General features: G+C 37.9%; 1 pseudogene; it reads right to left on the bottom strand.

Moving 5' to 3' along the window:
- Positions 1-366: 366 nt before the first annotated feature.
- LOC110295320 lies at positions 367-917 on the bottom strand (annotated as a pseudogene).
- Positions 918-4,519: the final 3,602 nt, after the last annotated feature.

Genomic DNA, 4,519 nt, shown 5'->3' with positions numbered 1-4,519 from the left:
AAATGGGAATGGGTGGGTAGGGGATTGGGGGGGAGGGTATGGGGGACTTTTGGGATAGCATTGGAAATGTAATTGAGGAAAATACGTAATAAAAAATATTAAAAAAAGAAAAGCTGTTCTTTAAAGCTGAGGAAGTACAACATGGTATCAGATATTCCATTGTTAAAGGAAGCAACTACAGAAAGTTCTTACGTGCTCAAAGGAATCAGGGCCTTTTGATGCAGAACAAAAACCAAAAAATATCCCAACTACTGTCAATACTTTCAAAACCAGCATTATCAAACTTGATTTTCATTAGAATGCTATTTTTTCACACTAGTAATTCAAAACCCAAGTTCCAGATTTTATATATATAAATGCAAACAATTATTGTGCTTTATCTTCGGGACAAGAATGCCAAGTCAGCCTCTCTTCGTAGAAGACAGTGACAATCTGAGGACGCTTCATATTCGCCTCCTTTGCCAGCACCAAGTCAGCCTCATCCGAGTCCTTCCATTTCATGAGAAACATTAATTCTCCACTGCTGTCTGTGGCACCAACTATTCATTCAGGATCAAGACCTCTGGCAAAGCCCCTTGGTTTGTCAGCAGCATCTCTCTTCTTCAATTTGCTATCATCAGATTCACTGTCAGATAAAGATTTCCTTTTTGTACCATCTTTTTCCTTACCTGCTTCTTGAGGATTAAGAAATGCTTCAGTTAATTCTGGACAATCTAAATTTTCTTCTGGTTCCCAAGTAAAATCAGCATCTGTGAACCCCATCCACTTCAGGAAATACTCCACCTTCCCATTCACTACACGATGGTCCAGTACTTTTTCTATCACAAATTCTTCAGGCTCTGCCTCTTCAGCTTTTTTACTCTTTTTATTTTGTTTCTTTCCCATTTTTTTTGCAATGTAGTTTTACTGAAGGCCATTTTTAAAATTTAATCGAAGACTTGAAGAGTTCACTTCTCAGATGCTCATGGCTGTGGAGCCTGCCCTAGCCTTGGTTTGATTTCATCTGATCTTTACTTCTGACTGACTCTTGAGACAAATAATGTTGGTTTTGTAGATGAAGAAAGTTTTGCAGATGAGGAAAGTGAGTCGAGTAGGGTTAAGCAGTTGCTTAAAGTCACACAGCTTGTAGGAGACAATCTGGGTTTAGGTATCAAAGTTGAACTCTTTTTTAAAATTTGAGCTATTTCTTGATAGACATAGCTTGCAGTATTGACAAAAGCATCAATGTCCAACTTCCAGACACTGTACCACAGTGTATATGTGAAAAGTGCTTACCGTATTGACAAAAGCATCAATGTCCAACTTCCAGACACTGTGCCACAGTGTATATATGAAAAGTGCTTACCGTATTGACAAAAGCATCAATGTCCAACTTCCAGACACTGTGCCACAGTGTATATATGAAAAGTGCTTTAGACACCATCAGAACTCTGCCCCCCTTTTCTTTCAATTTCTTGAACATCAAATCCCAGGTGGACTTAACAGGTTCTGAATTGTACAAGGTACATGATAATGCTCGGTGGATATTGTAAAAACGCCCAGATGACCAAATGATGGGTGGAGAAAAGAACTCTCAGAAGGTGGCAGGAAGAATTACTTATCTAGACCCTGTTACTTGCCTTCTGTCATCTCAGCATTTAAGGCCGAAGCACAGAATTGCAGAGACCACAAAACTGCAAACAAAATAACAGAGGAAATGCAGACAGAGAGAAGCACATTTGCTTGCTTTGTAGGCAAGCAGGATGTATTTATCTCTGACTGGTTGTGCTGTACTTATCCAGGATGTAATAAAATCCAGCCTAGAACTGGGTGGGGGAGAATGTCTAGTAAACTCTCGCTTCAGACTATACCTTGCACCTTCCTTCTTTATTCCTCTCAAGAATTCTAAGAGGCTGGTATTATGAGCTTTATTGAGTAATGAGGATAAAAGAGCTTTTTGATCTGCTCAAGCGAGGCAGATAAACTGAAGAATCAAATCTCTAATCCAGTTTGGGCTCAGTGCCCATGGATGTCCCACTAATCCATTGAGGAAGAACACCTGCTTGCTGTAAGCTTCCCCCAAGGGACTTCAGAAAGGCTGCATGGGAGACTTTCTGTTATTACACTGTAGATCTGTTCTGACAAATCCCAAAGTGATTCTTTGAGAACAGGTTCATGTCAAATATTTGTACTATATTTTATGCCTCCTAGAACACTACTGTTCCTAAAAACTTCATAGGAATGAAAGTTCGAAAACTTTCCCCTAAACTTAGTTTTCTTAAAACACTTGAAAAGCTGAAGACCTGGGTTCTGTAGAACAGACATTATGAAATTATATATAAGGTAAGTCTAGCACAGCCAGAGAAGTGGATGCCTGTGAGTCAGAGGAGTCGTTTATTTTCATATTATCAGTGCCTGTCATGTAATAAGGATTAAAATTTGTTAAACAAGTGAAAAATAAACAAGCACGTGACATTTCCTCCTAAGCTATTCCAGTCATGTCTATGTGAGAAGAAAGCGTGGCATAGAGGTGTGAGGAGGAGGAAGGGTGTCTGCCGTTTAGCACCTCAATTAAGGATGTTCACATCTTCTCCCTTCATTATCAGATCCAGTCTATGTACATATAAAAACATATAAATTAATCAAGTATCTTAATATATAATCAAGCATATCGTATATTAATTAAAATTTTATATTAAGTATATCAATTGATTAATTTTTACATTCCACAAGAAGTTTGAATGGAAACAAAGTCACCCTTTATTACATGCCTGAAAGTCAAGTAATTTTACTTTCATACCATTGATGTCTCAGTCTTTGGAAACAGTCACACAAACTAAAAGGTTAAGAGTCACGCTAAAGATATACATCTGGTAAGCATGTCAGAATTTTAATTCAGACTAGTTTGGCTTGAAAATTCATATATACTCTCCCCTACTCATATGTCCCCTAATCAAGAGGCAGAATTTGGTTTAAGTTCTACCAATACAGCTTTGCATACCTTGAGACTTTTATCTGCCTTGAACATGTTGTGACCCTTTCTGTGAATGTTTATTAAAGATAGTCTCTGTGTCCATTTCTTAGTTCAGTGTAGGGAGCCTCAGAGGCACGCACACTCATTTTGAAGTGCTGCCCCGAGCTGGCAGTCTCTGATTAAAGATCTAGATCATGTGGGAGAAAATCATATTTTCCCACTATGCATTTTTGTTTGATAGGCAATGTCTGAAGGTGTCTGCGGGAGGTAATTATCCTGGGAAAATATAGGTCAGAAATACCCAAAAATGTGTTTCTTTAATTTGGTGACTCATTAGCAGAAAGCAAACCACAAGAGTCAGCACACTTAGGGTTTTAGTTTTAGGGTTTTCATGAGTCAGCTAGGAAACCAATTAGTTTTAGAGAAACATTTTAATACTATGAGATAAAATTGTGCTAAGGAATTAGAACTGTAAATTGGCTAAGTAGTTCATATAATTACTACAGATTTCCATAAATAACAATTTCAAAAATATAAAATAATAAATTTCAAAAATTTAATTTCTATCTATCTATCTATCTATCTATCTATCTATCTATCTATCTATCTATCTATCTATCTATCTACCTACCTATCTATCCACTCATCCAGCCACCCATCCATCCATCCATCCATCCATCCATCCATCCATCCATCCATCCATCCATCCACCCATCCATCTATCCATCTATCGGCATCATTGTCAGATGTCATTCTTTAGGAGCTGTTCAACATGTGTTTTGAGACAAGCTCTTTCATTGAGTCCAGGAGCTCAGTGATTCTGCTAGGCTAATTGTTTGGTGAGCCCCAGGGATCAACTTATCTCCACCTCCCCAGTGCTGAAATTACAAACATGTATCAATATGTCTGTTTTTTTTTTTTTATGTGAATGCTGGAGATAGAAGTCATGTCTTCATGCTTGGAAGGCAAATACTGACTGAGCTATGTCTGTGTCTCCAACATAATAAACTCTTACAGTGTGATAGGCATATTTCACCAATGTGACATACATTATCTTATCTTTAGTAACAAATTTCTATTGAACTGTGCCTGCCCTTTTGAATGGTAACTATGACCAAAGCTAGGAATCAATTGCTAGTTTTAAGAAGGCAAATATTCTTCATATTTATCCATACCTGCCTGTTTTCACTATTATATGTTATCTACCCTGTCTGGGTAGATATTTTGGCCTTTCACACATGTTCATTTGTACATTTTTTTTTTTGTTCAGAGTAGCTGTGGTTAGAATTTTTTCTCCCTTATGCAACACTACATGGCTTAAATTACGGCAAACCATAAGCACAAACTAAGATTTGTTGTTAGTGAGAGCAAAATTGGAACAAATGCATTCTCAGGCCTCATGGAGGCAGGGTGCCCACCAAGACCTCGAAGTTGCTGTGTTGTATGCCTACGGCTTCAAGATTTGGCAGGTACTGTGTACCCTAGAATGGCTCTACCCTTGGGAAGATAGTTATTACCAAATGTTGTGTAGAAGTTTCCTCTAAGATTGAAACATTCCATTTTGCA

The sequence above is a fragment of the Mus caroli genome, chromosome 5 (assembly GCF_900094665.2).
Source record: "Mus caroli chromosome 5, CAROLI_EIJ_v1.1, whole genome shotgun sequence".
Taxonomy (NCBI): Eukaryota; Metazoa; Chordata; class Mammalia; order Rodentia; family Muridae; genus Mus; species Mus caroli.
The sequence above is the reverse complement of the archived record's forward strand: the minus strand, read 5'-3'. Positions and strand labels throughout refer to the sequence as shown.